The 25,730-nt window shown below is 40.5% G+C and overlaps 1 protein-coding gene across 1 annotated transcript in view; it reads right to left on the bottom strand.

Annotated features, from left to right (window-relative positions):
* Positions 1 to 25,730, bottom strand: part of DISC1 (DISC1 scaffold protein) — a 188,058-nt gene that overhangs the window by 138,509 nt on the left and 23,819 nt on the right.

Genomic DNA, 25,730 nt, shown 5'->3' with positions numbered 1-25,730 from the left:
ATCCCCCTCACCCACCACTTAACTTTTTCCATTCCAGTCAAAAAGGCAACTTTGTGCAATTTCTCCACTCCAGCTCTGCTCCTGAACTATCAAGACTACCTTGAGGAGCAGCAGAGCAAACCAAAGTCCTGGCTGCTGAACGCCCTTTGGAGTCAGAAGCTACAGCCACAAAATTCACCCTAAAGCAGGAGGGCCAAAATCTGGAGGAGCTACAACTCCATAATTCCTTGGTTTGCGTGTATTCCTCAGTTATTTCCCAGTCTTAGTACAGATGACAAACCCTTCAAATCCCTGCTGAGATGCTCCATGGATGGTTAGTTACCTCCAATGATGGTGCTGTTTAAAGTTAAAAGCCTAGCAACCAGAAGAGTACAAGTGAGTAAGTCTCCTGCATTCCCTGGCAGACTCAAGGTATCAGAGCAACCAAAAGACCCGGCAATGACCTGATGTAGCATTTGATGCCACAAGCTCCCCCTGCTGCAGTCAGCATCAGCTGCCTATCCTCAGATTCCTTCTCCTTTCCTAGCAATGAGACACCACTAGACATAAATCAGGTGGGGGAAGAAAGGGAAGGAAACCTGGTACTCAAAATAGTCCCTTCAAGAGAAGGGACGGAGAACACTGTCTACAAGATTTCTTAAGAGGGAGGACAGCTCAAGCATGCTCTCTGCCTCCCTGCAAGCTCTACATTTTCCACCCATCAGTTCACACCAATTACAACCCAGGAAATTCCTGCCTCCTTAAAATATATAACATTTCAGAATTTAGTGTAATGAACATCTGTGTTGCAGCAGAGTTGGGAAGTCTGAAAGCTTTAAAATATACAAGAACAGACACTTTTTAGCTGTTATTACAAAAGGAAGCATGACACATTGGCAGATATTTCCCTCCTCTAATTTATACTGAATTTAAGAGCATTCATTTAGCATTGAACAAAAAGCTACATTCTTAGACATTTTAACAGATGCTTCCTCCAAAGCACACCACCAAGATTTCCACCTACAGTATACACCTCCAGTTAACACTGGAAAATCTATCTCCCCAGAAAGAAGCTTCCCCTCAGAAAGTCACTAGTGCAAAGCTTGGGGCAGACTTTTATGACAAATTTTGACCAGTGCTCCACAGCAGCAGTGTGACTGCCAGACTGTCACTCAGATCTGTGCTGTGCCCTCTGGCTCTCAATAACAACACTTGACAGGATTTAGGGGCACAAGCCACAGAACTCCACGGGTTTTGTGAGAGTGTAGGTGCAGTTACTTTCAACATCAGCAGGAACATAAGCAAGAAACCACAAAGCCAGAAGGGCTTTGTCCAGCACACCTCTGGGAAATTTGGGGGTTGAGAGGAAAATATCCAAGTCCTTACTTGGACAATTAATCTCTCTACTTACTTGGCCAATGTTAGAAAAATTTTGCTTTCTCATGCTACTTTCTCCTCACCTGACAATGATGCAGGGTGAACTATCCTCACAGCTGTTATTTCTGGGCTGAGTTTAAGGACACCAGGACTATTTGGATAAACTTACAATTTCCTGTAACATGACTATCCTGAAAGGAAAGTAGTTATTATTTGCCACTAGCATCTCACAGAGGAGCCTCCAATGGAAGTTCCAACTAGGCTCAAACAAGGGGGTGCAGTGGGGAAGTAACCCTACTCCAATAAATTTACAATCCACAAAATAAATGACAGCCAAAGGGACAAATGGAGAGAACAGTGTATCAGACCCACACTCTGGGTGAAAATGAGGAGCAATAATTTCAGCATACTAGAAGCAGTTTAATCTCCATTGCTCTTAATCTGAAAATTCTGAAAAACACTGAGGTTTTATAGTATCTTTAATAGCAACATTTTTAATATTAGGACCTCTATAAATATTTCACATTAGATCATAAACTAACTACTTCCATAATTTTCTAAATGCAGGAGTAATCACATTTTTAATGTGCCTGACATGCATAACAGTTAGTGAAATAGTGGGCAGTTTTCTGTATGTGACAACCTTAGTAATTAATCTTTGTAACTGCATGAAAAGTACAATTCCATACAGTTTCTATCCCCTAGAGTCCTTCTCTTCAAATTTGCTGCATTTGTAAATTCCTTCAAACACCACATGAGTTCACAGACAGACACGTGAATGTTGGAGACATCATTTCTCCTTAAGCCATTCCACAATACAAATTAAACAGTGCCCCCACTGACTGTCTGCTTTCCACAATCTTTCACAAAGTTTCCAATGAAACCACCAAGATCCTTACATTTCCAATATGACTTTACAATAAAAATAATTTACAGTAACATCAAAAGATACACTAAAAGGGGAAAAAAGCTGATTGCTTCTGCCCTTTATATGATAGCAACATTATTCTGCAAGCAGTGCTGACAGTACTGTCACTACATATGAGATTTTAGAGAAATGAAGAAAAACACGTACCAGTGACTCCAGGTCAAATCTGTATCTTTAAAAATGTCAGGCTGTGCAGCACAACAGCACAGACAACTATTCTGAATAAAATTGTACTCTGAAAGAGATCTCACAAGGCAAGCAAGCTCACAGAGATCCATGCAAAGTTCCCTGGTTGGCAATACAGCTTATTCTTTTACTGGAGATGGTAGAAAAAAAGGCTTGGTGGATGCTTCCAATCAGTGCAGTTCATGTACAAGAACTGTCAGCTGTATATCAATGTCAGCTGTGGGGGATTCAATCCCAGTTCACCATGTTCCTTTCCTTGCTCCAGAAAGCTCTAAGCCAACATCCATCCATCTTCACTGCCTCTGGATAAATGCCATGGATTGATTAGAAAACAGGTGACTCAATTAACAGTAAACCGTGCAGTGCTCTACAACTAACTGCATTACATTGTGAGATCCCTGTCACTTTTTAAAGGTTCTAAATACTCCAGAAAGAAATTTTGATATGGGATTGTCTATATCTGGGCTTTAATATCATGGATTTTGTAACTAGAGACAGTCAGATTTTGTCAGGACTTTTTCGTACCAGGCTCTATTTAAGCACATATTGTGAATCTAAAGTGCTTTGATCCAGCTGTCAAACAAAGAAAAGGATCCTTTATTTTTGCCTATCCTGAATATATTGAGAACACCATCCTAAAGCACACTGTTTAAAAGTTTTTGGGTTTTTTTTTTTTTTTTTTTTTTTTTTTTTTTTTTTTGTGAGAGAAACCACAAAGTAGCATAGATAACATGAACAGTGTTCCACAAAGGTTTATCTTCATACTGTTCAAAGCCATGTTGCAAAAATGTAGAACAAAGCAGCAAAAAGTCTGGGCTAAGGAACACCAATGAGTAGATGTAGACTTGCATTCAGTTGAAATTTGAAAGAAAAGAGCACAGATTTTGAAGTGTGCTGTATATTAAATTGTGCTATGTTTCCCAAGGACTACAAGAGTGGAAAAAATCAGCTTGCAGTTCTGCTTAAGCCACCAACACCATCAAAACAAAATGCAGTTAGGCAGTGTTATCTCCCTTCTGTGGCAAGGCATGCTGATGAAAAGGTATAAAATACTAATTCTTATTGATTGAATATTACACACAGAGAACTATAAAGAGAATATAAATGTGTGCATGCAGCCCCAAAGCAATTGCTCTGAAAACTGCAGTGGGGAACTCTACAAGGAAACTTGAAGCTTCTAGAAACAAAAGGGGAGAGAGAAAATAAAGTAAGTCTTTGTGGCACCAGAGCTGAAAACAGTGCATACATTCATTATGGATGAGTACCTGGTTGCCAGAATTTTACTTTAGGTTAAAGCAATCTTTTTTCTGCCTCTCTTGTTCCCTGCATTCTCCTTCTTGAGCTCCCACAATACTACTCAATGTTTGATTGTATTCCAGGTACCCACTCTCACATTTAATACTCTACATAATCTCAAATATATAAATCTAATTCCATTGTTTCTTCCTTATTCCCAGGGATCTTCAACAACTAAAACTTTACCATCAAATTGAGCTTATAGCCTTCCCCAAGCACTCTGCACCAGTAGATGCAAAACCAAATACTGTTTAAAAACTTTATTTCAAAAAATAAAGGCAAATTTTAAAATAGCAAATAAAAGATGCTAACTTAGTTCAGCCTAGTCACTTTTCCAATTTCTACCATCCATCACTGTTCTAGCACACAGCAGTTACACTGTTCTGCTTTATACAGTAAAGGCCATATCCTAGGAAATCAAGCAATAAGAGAATGGTTAACAACATTTGTCATTTGTTCTCAGACTATTCTGACTGTCAAAACAAAAAATGGATTATTAAGGTTATCTAGTCCAACCCAACTGCAATAATCAGGGATATCTTCAACGAGATCAGGCTGCTTAGGGCCCCATCCAGCCTGACCTCCAGTGTTGCCAGAGATGGGGCATAAATCCATCCATCACCTCTCTGCACAACCTGTTCCAGTGTTTCAAGCACACTCATTGTAAAAAATTTCTGCCTTGTATCTACTCAGATCCAATAATTTCTACCAGGAAGTTACTGCTCCAGGAATCAGGATACAATGGCAAAGAAAATAATTTAAACACAGAATAGCTGCTGACTGTCAATATTTGGGGATTGGCTTCCTGCCCTTCCATTTGAACTTGGCCTTATTAATCAATTCCTTCTCAGCAATTCACAGGTACCTTCACACCCCAGTTTCTTTCCTCATTGTTTCTGCCCCTTGATCCTCTTCCCTTCCCACATCTTCCAGCTAGCATCTGCTTCTCTAGTCTTTTCCAAAAACAGAAAAAAAATACAATTTTTTAGCTGTCTGACTTGCACCTACAGTTTATTTAGCTTACACATACAACTACTAAGCTTTTGTCTATTTCCTACCTACCATCTTCAACATTGCTTTTCCAGGTCTGTTTGTGGTACCAAAGCATAAACACAAAACAATTTAAATCATTTGGGGCAGTAGAACTGTAGTTGGATCCTGCAACTTCCTTTGGAAGGCCAAAAATAATATAAAATATGTAAAAGCTGCAACCCCTTTTTTTATTTTTTCCCCTCTAGAAATTAATCTCAAGCACACTTTGTCCTACTGATCCTGAACTCAAAAACATCCTGCATTCCTGACATTCCCCTAAATGTCACCAAATTCTGTGAAAAAAACCAGAAAGTTTGTGGGGCTCAGAACACTGCAGGAAGTGAACTTCTCTGAAGAAAGAGTCTCAGGCTGAACTGGATCAAAGCCACATCTCACTGCAAGAACCTCAGAGGAGGCATTTCCTCAGCTATCAAGCCATACTTCATATTGGCAGCTTAAGCAGGTTCTTACTGTAAAAATCACTTGCGTTTTGTTGAGCTGATGACTCAGAGACATCACCTCCTTGAAACAGATCTCTATCAACACATCATGGCATTGGGACACTCAATGCCATCACTAGTTCAGCCTGTCACAGAGGCTTCCAGAAACAACAAAGGCAGGAATTTTGACAAGCTTGGTCTTGGAGCTGCCCAAATTCCACCACCAGGGAAAAAGAACAGAACAATTAAATACAAGGCAGGCAACCACCCCACACTATGTGAGGTAGGGTCAGACAATGACAAAAGGCTTGGATGATTTGCTTAAGAAAACCAACATTCTACAAACAAAGCAGTGTAGGAATATCTCAAAATTCTCTATTCACCCATCCTCATCCATCCGCCAGTACTTTTTCAGAATTCTTTTGTGGAATTATCAACAGCTCAGGAGTATTACAGGAAGCAAAACAACAATTAGGAGTTGCTTGATTTCCCTATGGGAAGCTGACAAAACAATGTGTCTGCTCTGCATTGAAAAGATTTACATGAACACAGGAAAGGAATTAGCATACAAAACCTCAGAAACAGAGGTATATTTTCCTTATTGCTGGCTCCCATAAGCCTCATAAAACACTGGATGCTAACCAAAATATCACAGGAACCAGCGAATTACAAGCATAGCACACACACACACACAAAAAAAAAAAAAAAAAAAAAAGGAAAACCCAGGAGTAGTTTCAGGCATAATGAAGAGGGCCCATCTAGAAATAGTAATTTTTCTTAGTTCACAATTTCTTTTTATGCATCTACACATACCTACACTTTAAGGCAAAGAGAAAACATTTGGGACATACCACTGGCATGGTTTCATGGTATGGGTTGGTTCTGCCATGCCTACGCCAGGTGGCTTCAAGTCACACTGGGTATTCTCCCATGAACACCAATTCTACAGTGCTGCATTACCAATAACCTTATTTCTTTCAGCTTCTAGGTCCTCTGTCTGTAAAAACACAGATAGCAACAATTGCTCCATAGGGGCCTCATTAGGCTTAATTAACACCTGTGTGAGATCTTCAGATAAAAGGATAGGTGTAATTACACAACCTGAACTGCTCCTTGCATAAGAAACCTTGTATTAACCCTTTCATAATTTGAGCTTTGCAGACTGTTCCATATAAAAGACTCTCACCCACTGGAGTCACCTCTTAATCTTCTCATTTCAAAAGCAGATGAAGCCCATCATCTTTCCCGTTTTAACAAATCGGATCCTGGTGGGGATTTTTTGGTTTTTTTTAAAGTCATTATTCCCCACCTTCCTTCCTTTCTCATATGCACTTCAACTTTTTGCATTTACAATATTCCTTTCATCCTGGCTCTGAGCTCCTGGAAGTGTTTTAGGTGTAAGAACTACTTCTCAAGAGTACTGGACAGAGGGCAGAGCTGCACAGGAGGACCTCAGCAGGGGCAAGAGCAAAGGCTCTCTAAGGAAGTTCCACAGCTCTTTAACTCTACTTTGGGGCCCTTCAGCAAGGCAGTTATGAAAGAGACAACAGCAGTGACCGCCCAATGACAGCCACTGCAAGAAGTCCAACCTCCTCCAGCAGGCAGATCCACAGAAGAGCCCCTCAAACACCCAACCTGAGTGGAATGCAGCAGCGCCAAGGTACCTTCACTGGTCCTCACACTTCAAGCTACAAGACTTGACAATTTTACATACAGGCTCACTGCCTTACACAGCCTGGCCCCATGAAGTGTCACTGCCCCCAGCAGCATCTTCCCCTGCTCAGCAGAGCCTCCAGAGGCTGGAAATGAAAGCTGCCTGTCTGTGTTGGCAGAGACAGGTGGGAAGCGGAAAGAGGAGCAAAGTGGGAGTCTGATGGATGCACACCTAGAAATGGAGCTTGGGGAGAGGGATTTGGATATTGCCATGCACTCCAGAAGGGGTTCAGAAAAGCAGGTGCTCCAGAAAGGATGAGAGATCAGTCATTTTATAGGAATCCACACACAAAAGACAGAACATTTTTCAACTGTGATGCTGTTGTAGACCCCAGAATTGCAGCTCACCAGATGCAGGTTCTGCTTCCAGCCCCTGCAGCTCATCTCCTGCAGCATATAAAGTAAACGCATTAAAGCCCGCTATCTTTTGTGGCATGCATTAGCTACAAATGATAATAAAAACTTTTCTTGTGAAGTTATCATACAGCTCCACATTAACTAATCTGTACTTTCTTTGGGAGTTACAATCAAATAGCATTGCTACACTAGTGAATCTTGTTATGAATTTCACGCTATGCCAGTACACCCACACAACCTGTTTTACCACAGCAAACTAAACATTTCTATCCAGCCTTCCACCTTGACTCTGTCCAGCAGCATCCCCTGCTATTGAAATTGTTTTAACAGATTGTCTTTGAAGTAACAAGTAATATGTTAATGTGTCTGTTGCTAACAGCAACCTCTATAAACTCCTAATTTTTTTCCCCCCTTTCAAATCTCTCCTGCAAATCCAACAGAAGAGACCTGAGCTGCTTTCCCCTCCCACACCCATTCAGATCCTTTTTACTTTACCTCAACAGACAGCTTCAGAAGAACTGTGGTAAAATATGTAGATCAGACAGATGGCATTTGTCGCTCTTTTCTCAGTCCTGCTGCTCAATGGTTTCAAAAAGCCACAATAATTCATTACTCAGGTAGTGTCAGGTAGATCCTGAGCTTCACTATAACTTTTTCTTATCCATTTTGGAGGTGGAATTATTTTATTTACAGGAAGTATAAAAGCCTTCCACCAGAGCAGAAAGAGATACTGGATTAGAACAAGACACCTGAAATAAATGACTTTCAGTCTTTGCTCTTAATTTCCTCCTCCACAAACACAATCTTCTCCCTACTTTATTTTAACAGATGTGAAGAGCAGCTGACATCTGCACTTCCTAGCTGGAGCAGGGGGTAGGATGGTTTGGTTCTCCTTTTATGGCTCTCTTTATGCTATCCACCACCTTCACTCTAGAGTGCTTATAGCTCTCCACTCCTCCCCACAGCCAGAACTTCTCTCTTCCCAAATTATACCTGGCCATTACATCTGTAATATATTAATAAATAACCAAGAAAGCTATTATACACACACACATGTGGCCAGCCTATTGAAAGACATGGCTTCCTTGTCATACACTGAAAACTGTTTATCTTTTATTCCTCTTTTCTGTTTATAAAACAAGTAGCAAGATGAAAATACAGAAAACCATTGTTATTTGGTTACAAAGCAACGCAGAAATAAAAAGATAAGCCAATAGATTTTACTCTGAAATATCACTGTTTGACAAGGTTTACTGGAATCTCAGTTAACCAGCATTCAAATCTCAATTTAGGCAGTGGTCATTTCGAAGCAAGTTGTTTCTTAGTGATAAAAGACATGCAAATGACTTTTATCACATTATTTACTAGTGGCTCCACATTTCCACACATAACTGCTTCCAAACAATAAGCCCCCGTCAAGTCAGTGTTCCATCAAATCTGTCAATTGCAACTCATTTGGCACTACAGGAAAAGCTGACACATTGCATAAAGGTCAAGTGGAAAACTGTCCCTTCCACTACATCAGTGTCTAGATTGGAAAAGGTCACTCCATCCAATAATTGCTACTACAGAAAATAACTTTGTTGTAATCTACATCATAGAGGGGGGAAAAAAAGAAAAAAAAAAAAAAAAGAGTTCAAGTACTTCATTTTTTTCCCAAGACATGACAAAATAACATTACTGTCATTTCATGTCTGGAGGTCAGTGGGCTTGGAGTATTTAATTAGAACTCAAAGAACTGTAGTACGGCAAGGGATGATACACCCATTTTATGGACAGCTCACCTGAAGCAGACTGAAATAGCTTGCCTAAAGTTAAAATAGCAAAAAGCAAATATGATTATGCAGACTACAACAAAACAAAGCAAAAAGAAAAACTGTTGTGGGTTTGAGTTTTTTCTTTCTTTTAGCTCCTTATTACTGTCTTATCAAAACCTTTTTCTTCTTCTTAAAAAAGCAGCACTTAATAATTTGTAACATCACAGTATGTTGTAAAATATAAAATTTACATATACAAATACAGAAATTAGCATCAAGCCACTATAATGCTGGAGCTGAAATCCTAAAGCTAAGTGATCAAAAACCCAACCTACACAGACACACGACCCTTGTCACCCAGGGAAGCCTGGATTAGTACTGTGCAATGATGGAGGAGAAGGGAAAAGAAGATGTTCAGGTTCTCCTCATCTCACTATATCCCTCCACCACTCAATTCATACACAACTCAATTTATTTTCAGCTTCCATTACTAACAAAAGATTAAAAATTTAGCTCTATTGCTTAAGATTCAGATCCTGTACCATCAAGACAAGTTTGGAAGAAGTTTGGCAGTTACTGGGAAGAGTGGTAGAAATATTTTTGAGTCAACTCTAAAACAAGCAAAAATAAAAGAGTCATGCAATCGATGCTGTGATTGTAAGCACAAGGATTCCAGATTTACTGCAAAGCAGGTTAGGTCTTATTAGACTTTCTAGATACTAGTTGCCTAGAATTAAAAATTGCCTCCATCCTAAGCACACTTTAGATTAAAACAAAAATCTTTTTCTTCTGTTGAAGAAAAAGAAAGTTAATCAGAGACAGCTGCAACTCTGTCCCTAAGACACAGAATAAACATTAACTACCTAAATGTTTTCACAATGAGATAAGGGAAATTAAATCACCAGTAAGAACAGAATCAGGCCATCTTATCATTAGGTACTCCAAGGGATACAGTAACAGGTATCTGAAGCCACACACCCCCTTGTTCAAAGCATTATAATCTCTCCACTGAAAAGAAAATATCTGGTATAGCACAGTAACATGTATCTCCTTTCACAGATTTTCACTTCCACAGGGAAGAGAAGGCTGGAAGCTGGCAAAGGGACAGGGTGGCATTCTTCAGACCTCTTCACTGCCACTTCAGCTGCCACATGCAAGAATGGGAGTGATGTTTGTTTTACCCTCTGGCAGGTTTCCTAACTGTGTCTAATTCAAGTAGTTATTCAAATATACTCAATAACAACACTATCAAGACCTTAGAAAGCCACAATGGTTTCTTCAGTGACAAGCACAATGAATGACAGCAGCATCAGAATGTCAGGCTGCAAGCAGGTGCAATAAAGAAAACCCAAAAGAAAACAGCTTCTCAGTAAGAGACAGAAAATATAATTTTTAATTTTTTTATGCTAATGAAGCACTGTTTGATTAATGTCCCTCAATGTGTAGGTGCAATACCTGTAACTGTATTGACACAAAACAATATTCTGGAGAATACCACCCAGCACCCCCATTCTGGAAGAAGTTATTTGTTTAGTTGGAAGTTTCATCAAATAGCTGCATACTGTGTAAATAAAATTTGCCTCAGGCCAGCTGTCTCTGATCTGAAGAGGTGAAAGCTTATAGATCCAGAACCTAAATATAAAGAATCTGATATCCACTGAAGCCAGTGGGATTCTCAGATGCACAGGCTGAAGTGGTTACATGAGTTTAAGTTGCAGGGAAAAAAATTATTTTGTTTTATAAAGGGCTAAAAACAAAAGTTTACAGATGCCACCTTATGCCTTTGCCAGCACAATAAGTACATACAACAAAACATGGGCATACTACACCAGCAGAAGAAACCAAAACAATCTTGAAGTGACAAGAATTGCCAAACTAGATCAGACCAGGGTCCATCCAGCACAGGCTCCTGCCTGTAGCAGTGACAACTGGATCTTTCAACACTTCAAAGGATGGAGAGAAAAGCCTGCCAGCCTCTGCAATACTGCACCCACCTCTGGTGCAGGGAAATCCTACAGACCTCTTTCAGCAAGCTCCAGGAATTACCAGGCAGCTGTGTCTTATATTTAATGCAATTATCCATGATGAACATTTAGAAATAAACCCTCAAACAAAATACCTTCATGCCAACTTTCAAAAAAAACTTTCCAGAAATATCTTTTTAAAACACATTTAGGCAGAAGGTAAAATCAGGCAACATGTCAAATACACAAAAGGTTATAATAAAAAATGCAACAAAGTATTTGCATAAAGTTTCAAGGAAAGTAAAATTCTATTATTCTTTTAAAAAACTCCTACTGAATACTTCCCTCTGTACAACTGCCTTATCTCCTACATTATATCCCAGTTACTGAGCTTCACCAAGGATCAAAAGTCTTTCTAAAACAAAAGTTTCTAAAACAAAAATTCTACAGAAGTTCTCCCTGATGCCACATCATTTGCACTGTCATCATATTCACCTTCTTCCTCCACTGTTATTAAACAAGATAATTAGCATACAGGTTTAAAAAAGTCAGAAATTTATTCTGTTATAAGAAGCAAAAATATCTCTTGTTCAGTTCAGGCAATCCTGGTCATGCCACCCAGTTTCCCAAATTTTCCTTTGGAAGCTAAACAAGCCATTATTTGTTCTTGTACTTAACATGACTCTTTAAATTGCTTATTGTCTAAACATAGGGTTAAGATACTCAGATATTAAGATATCCTCTACTCTGTGACTTCTCCTTTCTTAGTTTGGCTTTATTTCTAAAACAGCATCTGCTGGGGCTGAATTTGCACAGTAGGAGCCCTGGCGACTCCTCACGGCCAAGGTTAAGGCAGTAAGCAAATGGACAGCCCTTTTGCCAGGAGGGGACCCCAAGCAGAGTATTTCTAAATGAACAAGTACAAAACACCAGAGGACAAAATCCACCCAGAGACAGCAGTTCTGACAGATCCACATTTCCCACTGGTGTCACCCTGGTAATTAGCACTTCCTTGTCCACTATGGTCATCCCCACAGATTGCAGTAACAAGCAGCTGCTTATGCTTGGAAGCAGCTGAGCAATAAAGAAAGAGCCATTTAAATACTGATCAAAACCCAAGCACAGCAAGGGCACCACCTGCACAAAGACTATGCACAGGCAGTTCAGCACTGAACACATCATAATGCTGCTAAACATACCCCAACCTACTGGATGTTTCTCAAACGGCTATTTGGGGCCAAATTAGGCTCCTCACCAACAGAAGAAAGCAGAATCAATGATAGAATACCAGGTTGGAAAGTACCTCAGGGATCACCTGATCCAAGCTCTCTCAGAGATGCACAGTCTAGACAAGACAGCCCAGGACCCTGCCCAGCTGAACCTTAAAGGCATCCAACATTGGGAAATGCCCCACTTCCCTAAGGAGATTATTCCAATGACTGATTGGTTTCATTGTGAAAAATATTCCTTGCATCCAACTGGTATCTCTCAAGGAGTAATTAGTCCATTACCGCCTTGTCTTTTCATGTGATTCCTTGCAAAAAGGAACTCTCCATCTTCTTTAAAAGCCACATTTAAATATGGGAACATGGTGACAAGGTGTCCCCCTAAGCCTTTTTTCCTAAAGGCTGAACAAACCCAGTCTTCTCTGCCTTTCTCTGCCACTGAAGGCTCCCAGTCCTCTGGCCATCTTTATGGTTCTTCTCTGGACCCTCTCCAGCCTGTCCCTATCTTTTTTTATGTAGCAGGGACCAAAACTGAACTCAGTATTCCAGGTGCGGCCTGACAAGTCCTGAGTAAAGTGGGAAAAAGCTGTAAAAAGCAGGACAGTCATGAACTTCATGAGACTTGGCAGCAATGAAACATTCATTCAACTTTCTGACCTTACTCCAAGCTCCCAAGAACATTCTTTGATTGGAAATAAGCATAGCACCAGCTTCATCCTAACCTTCAAAAGAAGTCTGCAGCACTCAGTTAATCTTGGCTGAGCAGAATATTAACATCAAGGAAGTCTCTCTATCTCTCTTTGCAAGTAGGTTTGGGTTGTTTCTTTAAACCCCTTTGCATAGAAGGGATGGCTGGTACTTTTTGTGACTTTTAACTGACCCCAGTGTCATTTGTCTACTTGCTTGGAAGCCAAGATGATAGGTTTCTGTGCAACACATCGCTTCAAAAGAAGACCTCCAACTGTCAAGAGTCAATTGGCCTGCAGATGAGAACTGAGGGAAAAAATATCTAGTATTTCATACTGTTTTCTTCATTTTTCCAAAAGTTATCCAGTCTACTTTGGTAAAGGGAGCCTTTCTGGTTGCTTAACAGGGCTGTAAAAAGGCTTTCTTTGCTTTCCCAAGGTTGCTTAAAAAGTTCTGCATCCCAACAATATGTCTTTTACATAGGCATTGGAGATATTAGGAATACTGTGTGCTGCTGCATTACAAGACAGATTAATCTTGGATATTAAAAAGGGACTTTGACAATTCTGGGCAGATATGAAGTATAATTTTGTAATGGATAGGGGAGAAGAAATAAGATTGTGTAAAAAAAGCATGAGAAAGAAGACACTCCTCAGGTGTCATAAGCACCAACTATACATACTTGAAAACCAACCATCCAAACAACTCCTTAGATCTTCCTACAGACAAAGAAATGTGAACCCTAAAGGCATCTGCCTTTCATGAAAAATTTCAAAAACCCCTCATCAGTCTTGGCTAAGAGCACAACAGCTTCTAGGATCCTGCTCCAGCAGTGGGGTAGGCACACAAGCCACTGACCTGCCCACTTCTGTTACGGAAAGAATGGATTTGGGGAAGTGCAGAGAAGGGCAGGCAGCACACTGGACTCCAGAGCAGGGAAGTGGAGAACAGAAGTTCCCTTTTCTAATGGAAATAGAGGAAAGGTCGCCTCTTAGGAAAGGGAAAGCCAGGAGTGTTTAGAGTCACGGAGGGCACACTTCCCCAAAGAGCTAATTCTCCATCCCTCCTAACTTCAGAAATCAAAACTGATTTTGTAAGCAAACATTCAGTTCACTATTAGTTGCTCTTATCAGCATTCACTCTGAACAACTAGAGGCATTGGCAAGGAGGTTTCTATTAAGGAATTGTACATTATAAAATAAAAGCAAGGATAAAAGGCCTTCTAGACAAATTAAAAGCAGGTACAGCGTGCAAGGCAAACTTGGCCACTGACTTCAGAGAGACAGGATAAACAATGCTGTTTGCTGGCACCCAAGGGAGGCCAGGAAATGTGGCAAACATCACTAATGGTACAGTCCCTACAGGAGCATGCATGGAGGTACAAGAAATCTCTCAGAAGAGGCCTGTTAAAGTCAAACTTCAAGTTTGCTTCCTTCAAGCTGCAGCACAGAAGATGCTTGTGAAGCAGAACCAGCGACATTATCCCACAAAGGATTCCAACCCTCTCATGACCTACACCTCCTGCCGTCAGCACACAACTGAGCACTGGCTTAGACAGGAACTAATTTCATTGTTTTTTCATCATCTGAGCAAAAGCAGAAATTTTCAGGACACTTTAAACCAGTCAAAAAAGCTTCCTTTCACTTTTTTTGACATAATGAATATTTCTTTTCCTACATTCAAGAAACAAGTGTGTCACAAGTAAAGAAAGTAAGTCAAATACAGCTCAGCTGCTTTGCTGCCCACACTGTTCCCAAGTAACTCCCATCTGTTTGCACTGGTGAGGCATTAGCCATTCACACACAGAGAGGCAGCCTCACCTTCTCCTTTCTTGATTGAAAAGGAAAGGACTTCTCGTCTTTTTTATTTTTTTGTCGCTCTGAGAGAAGCAATAACAATGGGATAATTTTAGCATGTAAGGCTGCCCCTATATATTCAGCCTGAGTGGGTCAGTTAGTACAACACCTATAGGCAGAAAAAGCCTAAATATTTTGAAATCAGGAGCAGGGCAGAGAGAAACAACTCTTGTATAAAGGGTAAGTTCACTCAACAAGCAAAGTGGCAACAGCGCATGACATGGGGAGTAAAGATTATTTGTTTCTCTGCCAGATTTCTCTCCTCCTTCTTATCTGGAATGTCATGATTTAAAAAAAAAAAAAAAAAAAAAGTAAGAGCCATTTAAATGAAATAACAGCATCCTATTTATTCCTCATAGTAAGTCCTGGGAGTTACAGGTGGGGAAATAAGCACCTGAGACAGGAAATATAAAACTGCACAAAACTCAGACTTCTCTACACACAGACGTGAACAGATTTGTGATGGCAGAATAATTATATCAGAAAATCGATGTAGCAGCAGTGCTTCTGTAGGCAGATTGCTCTGAAACACAATTAAATTTCAATTCTGAAATAATTCTACTTTGAATATTTTTTCCCCAAATAATTCTCGGTTTTATCCTCCTCAGTATCTTCAGCAGTTCTTTCCCTGGAAGATCTTGTCATTTTACACAACATTATGAATTGTTTTAGGTTTTTTACACACACATGTTGAATCTTCTTACTCTAGGTTCTGCAAGGCAAGTGACACAGCCTGACCAGAACCTCTTTGTTCAGAACTCCTCACTATTTTCATTATTAGACAGAACCAGAATAATTAGCTGTTAAAGCCTACCAGTGAATGGGGCTATTTCAGCTCTTGCTCAAAAGTGTTTTCTCCACCACATAAAGGTAGTAATTAAAATACTTCAAACCAACAACCCTGCACTTCAATATGAATTTGAGTTTGATTTTAATTATAGCTGTGTACTTAAAAGAGCTGAGCTTTTTGATTTATTCCTTTTGTTTGTTCTTGGAAAGGCCAGGACAGCAGATTCTCTATGAACATGGGCTCAAAGCAGGGCATTTGGCCTGTGAATACAGAGCAGCAGATAACTGCTTGTACACATTTGAAGGAGGTAAGAGTCAGTGTCGCTTCCTTAAGTCACCAGGGCCACTTTCTCAAACCTGCAAACACAAGAACTCAGCAGAACTATTAATGGGCTATTGAGCTTTCCACTTCCAGTTCAACAGTTTTGACTTTTGCTCAGATTAAGGACTGAGAAATCAGTTCCCCTTGAGTGGTATCTGAAAGATGAGGACTTTTCAGCAATAACCCTACTAGTAGGTTTTGCACTGTGTTATGGGGTACAGCAGTAACCTTCTCTCTCTACGTTCCTACGTGCTCATGATTAAGAAAACCTTTTCATTTCAAATTACTCCCATTGAGAGAGTTCTTGGTGTCACTCAGGATTCAGACTGAAAGGAGCCCAGCTTCAGCCCAGTGCAGAGGTACAGCCAAAAGTCATCCCATTACATCATATGCTTTATTTAAAAAAGTTGAAAAATACACGAGGGCATGTCAAACTCATTTGATAACACAAGAAAAATTCACTTACAGGTTGTATTGCTGGGGGAGTTTTAAACATACAGTCCACTTTAAAACTATAAAACTCTTAGAACTAAAAATAATTTGCTTCAAAAACAGATAAAGTAGAATTAAGTTCCAGAATTGGGCTGATAGTCACAACCCTATTCATATGTCCCTTTTTTTTGATGCCATTATTAATTTCAAGTCATGCACAACTCTAGAAGCCACAGATCACTGCTCTGACTGCATGGCTGATCTTCACCTCTATAAGGAAAACTAAAGTTGGGAAAAAAAAAAATCACACCATTTAGTGACACCTGTGCTTTCAGAAGACCTTTTATTAGCCAAGTTCCTCCAGAAGTTTCTAAAAATACTTTTTATTCCAGCAACATTCGTTTTACTGCTATTGGTATTCACAATGGGAAATTCCAAACTACTTGCTTCTGAATTTCCAATTTTCTAATAAGTGATCAGTATTTATTTCTCATAAAAAGAAATCCTTCTAAGATAGTGATTTTAGTTATCTACATGTTCTCTTGATTATTCAGATTTAATGAAGCAGGTAAAACTGGCAATGTACTTGACATTATCAGTTACCAGCTACTACAAAATACCAAACTGACAGTTTTAGAGAAGCGAATATCATACTCTCACTGTGAAGTTTCAAAGGCAAGCATGGAGTCTACTGATTTGTAAAGCAAAGCTAGAACTGTCTTTTCCCCTCACACGCACCACAGCACCACACTATTGCCCATAACATATTTATCAGAGCACCACAAAACAGGCAGCACAAGGCTTGTCCTGCTAACTAGCCAGCCAGGGCAACTAGTTAAGTTAGAACAGTAATCCAAACTTTCAGGCACGAAAACTCTTCCAAACCTGTGTGTCTAAAAGCTTGTCTGATTATGGTCAGACTCCTAAAGATATTTCCCCGTGACAAACCTCGTCTGGAATCCATGGCCCTGCAAAATCCTGCACTGAGAATGAGTAAACTCCAGAAGGCCAACACCTGTACCCATAGCTAATGACTAATCTTATTTGCCTCACAACACAAAAGGAAGAAAACTAAGAAAAATTTCCCACGTATTTTGCACAACTGAAATCCTAGAGTTAGACAAAAATCTTACAAAACACATTTGTTCAAGAGTGCTTAAGCAGTGAAGTGATATTGTTACTCCTGCCCAATTCGAGATGTCTCCTGTGTGTTCTCACTCAGTATTACTCAAGTACAGGAGCTTTGCAGAACACATCAATTGCACCATGCCCCTTGAAAGTTTCTTCAGGCAAGAGAAAGAAACTGAAATGTCTGAAATTTAGGTACTGCAATTCCTGATCTTAGAACAACCTATTCCAAGTTTAGAGTTGGATATTAGGACAGCATAGGAACATTTCAGGTATAGTACATCATGAGAAAAATAAATCGGAATTTAAAAACCCATTCATTTCTAAGCAGGTCTTATTCTCGAGACCAATATCCCAAATGCTTCAATATTTAGCACCCTCCCTGACAGTGCTTCAAAGCAACAGCACACAGCATATAAACATATAAACCCAAATGGGTTTTGTTCTGTACTTCCCATGAGTTTCTCAAGCTGAATGGCCTCTGGAGAGCTTCTAGCAACACCAGGGTTAAAGCCTTTTCTCCAAGATGTTATTTCTCCAGGGAGGCATACAGGGGCACATGGCACTGCCAGAGGCACACCCAAATTAACACCCACAAATAAATCAGATAAATAGCACACTCTGCTGTGACCTAAGCAAAAAAGGCTGTACATCTTTATTTGTATGTGGCTCCAACATCGTGTTAGAATTACGCCTCCAAATCTTGCTTTGTTTCCAACTTTGCCAAACATCAAACCAATTCGACTTATTAATTTCATCTACTTTTTTCACACTTTAAAAAAATCTCAGTGAGAGCAGAAAGATGTTCCAGTGACAGGAATCCTGACTGGTATTAAACTGGTTAGCAAGTTTAAAACCCACATTACCTGACATCAGTTTGGATGTTCCCACAGTCAGCATTTCCTATGGACTCACTGTCTTTGTCCAACACACGCTATTGTATAAGAATGCTAAGAATTTGAAATTTCCCCACTTGGCTGTTCTCATTAATGCTTACTGCCACAAACTTATCACTGTCCTGAGAGCACTAAAGATCTCCATGAAACACCATATTTGCTATCACCTTCCACAGGCTAACATTAAGAAGGAAGCACACAGAAGCTTGCATATGCCAAGGGCAGGGCAGTGAAGCATCAGAGAGCACAGACACATGTGCAGAACAATGAACACACCCCAGCATGGGCAGTTTGGCCTGGACAGGTGGACATGGAGGACAGGAGGGAAATGTGAAGATAAAGCAAAAGCTAATTGACTTGAGGCAATCCCACTTTGCAGAGTTTGGAAAGCAATGGAAGGGCTGGAGAGATCTCCAATAACAACATCCTATTAAGGAATTTGACCAGGCATGATTCAAGAATCAGCAAAGAGCATTATCATTTCCCCACAGAAGACTCACACTGAAAGATGTTCATGTTTGCTTTCAAATGGTAGTCACGTTCATTCAGCATCCTTTTAATCCAAATTCACAAAGAAATTGCGTTAACATGACATCTAGAAGTTTCTGCCCATGTTCAGTCATTTATTAAGCAGATAACAGTTGAAAAGAGCAGGTGTCCCCCTTCCTTTAGAATTTTTATATCCAAAGTGTAAGACAAGGGCAACAAAATCAATTTCTAGTTGTTGGTTGAATTAATAGCCATGCTGTCTCCAGTGGTCATATTGCAAATGAAACACAGTTTTCTTATCTGGAGCTAATATTTCTAAAGAGCTAGGGAAAGCTAAGTCTGTCCTGAATATAAAATTTGTTTTCAAGTGCAAAGTAAGCAGATGGGCTGGCTGGGTATCAGGAGAGCCATGTCATTCACTCAGTGGGTACTGTCCAGATAGCACATCAACACTTCTCCCAAGCTACACCCATCAGAGCCCAATGCTTCAAACAGCCATTCAGCAAGTAAGATCTTAAATTACCCATAATTGCTTATTTTGTTCGTATTTTTGTCATTGCTTGTTTGTTTGTGAAAGACTAGCCAGGCTGTCTGGGAACAGCTTGGCTGCATCATGGACTGAGAAAGAGAGCCCGAGTGCCCTAGGAGGGTGGCCGGCAGTGTCAGCTTTAGACAGCAGATGGCCAGGAGCAGAGAAAGCTTCCAAGCACTCTGTATGCCAAAACTCCAGCAATTTCCCTCTTGTCAAGCAGCTTCCAGAAACACAAGACGTAGCTGAACCTCTTCACTCTGGCCAAGATTAAAATACAAGAGCATAGCAGAATCCCATAAAATACTACCGCTTCCTAAAAATAATTAGGCTGCACGGTTTAAGCATGATACTGCATGACTACAGCAGTTTCTGCTCCAATATTGGCTAAGCAATTAGAGATACAGAAAACACAACTGCATTTTCAATGTGGAGCATAACTAGACCAACACCAAGAGTTGGTTCTACCTCCAGGACACTCATTGATGTGAAACAGAACAACTGGTCTAAAATAAGAATTTACATCAAAAGAATTTCAAGAACTTGCTGAAGATGCATGTGTTTCTCATGTAATGACTAAAAGCAAGAAGTCAAAGTACCCAAAAATGCATAGCAGACCTCCCTCTCATAAGTACTGGTCACTACTATTTTAGTATTAAAAAAAGTTTTCCCAGTTGTCTACCTGACAGCGAGATAAGGAAATTCATACCTTTAAATTGTGACTCCTGCTCAGTGTTACAATTAAATAAAACAAACCCAAGCACAATAGCAACAGGATTGGCCTAACACAGATTGCATGAAAATAATCAGTAATGTTGTTACTGCTGCTTGGGGACAGAAGCCAAGATGAAGCATTTGAACAACAACATTTCGGTCCACAGCTTCAACTAGCACCAAACAAAAAATGGATGTGTGCAAAAAGACTTCTGTTTTTCATTTCAGTCTGCTATCTTAGAGGAACACGGACAAGATGGTAGAGGTGCAAGGCTTGTGCTGCCTCTGTTTTGTTGGAAGGCAAATTAAGTCTAATGTATACTTCAAATAATCATTTACTATCCTTAACCTTCCAAAGTCTTTTGGGGAAGTTATTCAAATTTATCAGAGTAGGACAAGATTAACAAGATCCATGTAACAAAGATTTGGGTTTGAGAATTTATACAAGCTCTTTTCCCCCCATCCTCTTAATAGCTTTACAGGAAAGCTATAAAAATGAAAAATGAAACCTAGAAGACTTACCCACAGATTTCAGGAAGCTTCTACAAGCTTGTGATGAAACTAGTCTCTGACAGCACGGCACAACAGAAACCCCTATTTGTTCCATCCACCCCAAACCCAGTGACAAGTCAGTGGCCTGCAACTGCAAGTTACAAGCTTGCAGCAAGTCTCCCGTGTCACAGCAGCTCTGCTCCTCCAGCATTCACCACTTTTTATTTAGTCAGCAGCCTCAGCTAGAGAACTTCACTAAACATACAGGTGGGCTTGAAGATTCAGCTTCCAAAGGTACATGCCACACTGAAACAAGTCCAATCCAAAGTAACATGTTCTTTGAGAGTTATTTCCAGATATAACTTATCTCAAATTCCCTGCCCTTCCTCAGAAAGAAGCCAAGTTGCCTTCGTTTCTGTGTCCTGTTATAGCAACCATCTGTCAAGCAAGCAGTTTAGTTCAAAATAATAGAAGCACAGTAAAGCAGGGATTCTGTCCAACCCTCATCTACAAACAGCTCTTCCAAGAAAAAAATAAATTAAAAAACAAACAAACAAAAAAGACAACAAAAAGAACAACACACCACCCACCTGCTTGAATATCAAATTAGTTTAAATGTTTAAGAGCTATGATTAGAAACAGTACTCCAAATTGGGAAAAATACTGCTCCAGTTTAAACTGCAAAAAGCAACTTGTAAAGACCTACAGCTACGTATCTGACCAGGTGTTCAGAGTTTTTGCAAAATTCAGTATTTGCAAGTACCAGTGTAAGAAGTGGCAAAAGCTTTCCTCTGAGTGCCATTTAACATATTCAACCCAAGCATTACTGAACATGATTCTCCCTCATTTACTTTCTCTGCAGTTGCCTTAAAACAAATAGTTGGTTCAAGTGAGCAACAGCACCTCTTATAGTGTAAACCCACAGGAGACTAACAGCTACAAAGTCTTTCCTTTCCCTTCCTATTCTTGTGATTAAGGAGAAATGTGCAAACTGAGACTGAAACTCCTACACACACCATAGGGTGTCCTTGATGCCCTGCAGATCCTGAGATATGGAAAAGACAATTGGTATTAAAAGGTCTTAAAGAACACAAGCAAAGAGCAAAAAATAAAGAAAAACCATGCAAACACTATTTTTCTGCAGAGCACACAGTGCACAAGTCCATGGCAGTTTACCAATTCACACAGCTCATCCTTTGAGAGCTCACCTAAAATAACTGAAGGCTTACATGACATTCAATGTATCTACAGCATGAATCCTTCTCGCTGAGATAGGATAGATTTTGCCACCACAGGCATAAACGTTTCTGTGTTCTTTCTGTCATGTTGGACTGATGAGGAGTTGCTCTGATCTGCTCAATGACCTTCACAAAAGAACCCTAACTCTGAATTGTATGGGGGAATTAGCATTCCTGATCAGTTGCAAGCAATGCATCTGCAAAGAAAAAAATGCTTTAAAAAATAAATATCAAAATTTAAAAGAATCATAAGTTCTGCAGAAACTTTTTGCTCAGAAGCAAGATGGCATGTGAGCCAGTAGCGGAGTTCAGCAGCAAGACTCGATCCTGACAGTCACCAATCCACTTGCCTCTTGCACCAGGCAAGGTTGAGAAGCACAAGCAGCAAAGAACAGGAAAAAGGTTTTCAAATGTTTGGGCAGTAGATTTGTACTGAGCAAAACGCACTTGCTCCCACTGCAAGCACAACTCCCACAGACACAAAATACACAGTCTTTTTTTTTTTTTTCCCTGTATTCAGCAGTGTGTTTAACCTTGGAGCTGTCAAGCTCCATCATGAATAATGAGCCATGACAACACTCCAAGTGATCCTTGGAGAACAGACCAATTTTTCCTATATGCTATGCAAGGCAAAATGCTTATATTCCCATGGTACACCACCTGCTTTGAAAATATACAGTAATGTGGCCATCAAGAGGAGACCACAAGTAAATACAGAAAAAAAATCATTTATTTCCCAATATTTCTCTGCTTCTAAAAAGAAGCAAGAGCAATAAAACACATAACATCCCAAGGGTTCCTCTTTAAAATTATACTGGGACTGAGGATGTTTGTCTCACTGAGTCTGCATTTCACACAACCACTTCACAGCCGAGGAATATCTGCATTTGAAACAAGCCCTGACAGCTACAGCACAAAGAGAGAACACCCTGCAGATTTCACAGCACTGTGACCTCTAGAAAATGAGCACCAGTGAGGGACACGGGGGTGGCCTCCACCCCGAGCAGCCCCCAATGCTCTCGGAACAAACACATCCCACACCCTGCACACTCAGCACTGCCAGAAAGAGTAGGAAAAAATGCACTTCTCTGAATGCCTGATTGAAGCTCCTCTACACCAACACCCTAACCATGCCAAGGCAGGTCTTTCAGAGGCACAGCAAAAGTAACCAAGCAATAGCAAAAGAGTCGTTTTTGCTGTGCACCTCTCAAGCTCAAGGGAAGGAAGAAGAAAAAGCAAATAGATTCATCTAAAGAAAGGAAAAACTAGGAAGAAACAAGCTAAAGACTTAAACAGGCATTTCCTTGCCTCTTAAAACAACAATGGAGGGTTGTGGCTGCCCTTAAAACATCTTCCCTCACTCTGGAAATAAATGCTAATGCATTAACATTAATCTGGAAGACACCATGCTCTCTAACAGCTCCAGCACTATGCATTTCTCCTGTGTTTCTGCAAGGTGGAAAAACAAATGTATCCTGATTCCTGAACTGTTTGCAACAAGGTATTTGTCCATGGTTTTGTAGAGGGATAAGCTTGCCTTTATTTCTGAGTAATTTCCTAGTCTTGCTGCTACAACTGAAAACACCGCGCATCCCTTTTCCCTCCCTGTAGGGACACTACTTTACTGATAATTCAGTTTCAATCATTACCCCAAACTACAGGAGCTTTCAAAAAGCTCTGTAGAGCAGGAAAGCAACAACGTCAAACCTGTGATGCTTGTCTTTCCTTAAGCTGTGAAGTTTGCAGCGTCAGACAGCCGAAAACATTTCTGAGCACTTAGAGGAGTTTTAAGTGCTAACACATCTCCCTCCCACCAAGAGGCCTTCCACCAAGACTACATGACTCTTAAAGAGCTGGAGTCAGAAAATCTCTGGAGTAAGATCTTGACTATGGCTGAAGCTGGAGAGAAGACTCTAGCAGCAAGGCAGTAGTTACACATGATAATGTATTTACTGGCAATTGAACTTTTCCCTTGGGAGTCTAGCCACACATACACCTCCCCCACCTGCTCTCCCTCCTCCCTTCTTCACCTCTTCCATGTCCAGGCCATTTCACAGCTATTCTCATCACACTAGGTCTATCCTTCCCCAGCAGCACTTCCAAATGAGCAAGACCTGTGTTGGCACTACACACAACACTACCATCATCTCTGATCCAAAACAGTTCTGCTCTTAGCAGAGGACTCATTCAGAGTCACTCCCCAAATTACAGGATCAGTAATTTTCTCTCAAGCATTACAGTTAAAATGTCCTCATCCCTCCCCATGCACCAGGCTCATTTCTCCCACTCCCTGATAATTCACCACCATTTATGCCCCACATCATGGTTCTGCACATTTAGCAATTCCATTCCCTACTAGCAATATTTGGCAATAAGATCCCTTTAAAGAAGGCTAATTACAGATTTCACTTGAACAGATATTGGTACTGGGCCAATCTGTGAGTTATTTAACAAGCTCTCACTTCACGCCAGGGAAGACTTTGCTCTCCACCAGGAGCAGCAGCATAGCTCTAAAAGCAAAGGTGGAAAGCTTTGCCACTGCAAGGTGAGGAAGGTCACAGCTCTGATTCTCCTTGCAGCACTGCACCTTCCCCATGCAAGTCTTATCGTGAAGATACACTGCCCGTATTTCACAAAAGGAAAACTAAGGGAGCCAGTTCAGCCTCCATGAAAAAAAAAAACCAAAAAAACCCAACAGTTGATACTTGTATCAGAAACAGAGCAAAGACCAGTATGACAGAAAACAGGTCAAGCACTTAAAAGCTAGGAATTTATTAAGTTCAGGATGCCTGGTTGCATGCATGCATGAAGCATGTCATTTTCTGAGAACGGTGTCTAGTTTTCAAAGGGATGGAAAAACTCAAGTTAAAGTCTCTCAAGCACCTCAGCATCCAGTCCCATACCAGAACAAATGTTTCCTGCCTGTTTATGCCAGACTTAGCACAGAAATCAGCAATCCCACCTGTGGATTCTCCTTATCACTTTTTCTCTCTCTGCCCACAACACCTGGTGAAATAACACTTCAGCCAGACCACTGACCTGAGGGGAATTAATGCAACATTCTGCAAACCACCCCCTGTGCTAACCCTGCTTGATAACTAGGGTGGAACTAAAAAGGGTAAAAGGAGGAAGTGATGGACAATAGACAACTTGTCCTGTTTTAAGGATATAAGACTAGTGCCCAGGAAGACTACACAAGAGCTTTCTGTGTGAGATTTCAACACAAGTCATCATTTTTCCCTGTGGTCAACGGCTATATGGCATCACATGGAGATGTCACACCTGATGCACTGAAACACTGCTGTCAGACTGGCTGACTGCCTAGAGAATCCCAGCTGGAGTCTGTGGTAACCATGCACACCGAGTACACAGCTGTTGGGAAGTCTCCAACTGTGAGCTCAACCCACAGGCACTTAAAAAAGAAGAGTTATGAGTGTTACACATGTAAAGCACACACATTAATAATGTCTATTTGACAGAGACTAAACCCATAAATATCTACTACATCCTCAGATTTTAACACACCTAAGTGTTTTCCCCATTAGGAGATGCCACACTAGAAGAATGACTTGTGGCAGTAGCAGACTCTTCTCCTACACACAGGCAGGCCTTTAAGAGGCCAACAGAACCACTCCTGCAAAAGTGCTACACACCTACCCCCTAGACACTAGGTTTTCATCTTGGGGACATCTTTGGGGGCAGGAAAACAGAGTCATGGTACAACTGTAAAGCATCACACATTAATTTGGAGAGGCAAACCACAAGTCTGACCACTGCCCAATTCCTAAAAGCCAAGAATATGAAAGTGGGAGGAAAAGAACTGTCTTTTTCCACACTTATTCTCTGAAGTATCCATGCAGATTTCAGTGAAATGCTTGTAGTCTCTTCCAGCTGAAGACAGAC

This window comes from Haemorhous mexicanus, chromosome 3, assembly GCF_027477595.1.
Source record: "Haemorhous mexicanus isolate bHaeMex1 chromosome 3, bHaeMex1.pri, whole genome shotgun sequence".
NCBI lineage: Eukaryota > Metazoa > Chordata > Aves > Passeriformes > Fringillidae > Haemorhous > Haemorhous mexicanus.
This window is presented reverse-complemented; position numbering and strand designations above follow the sequence as displayed.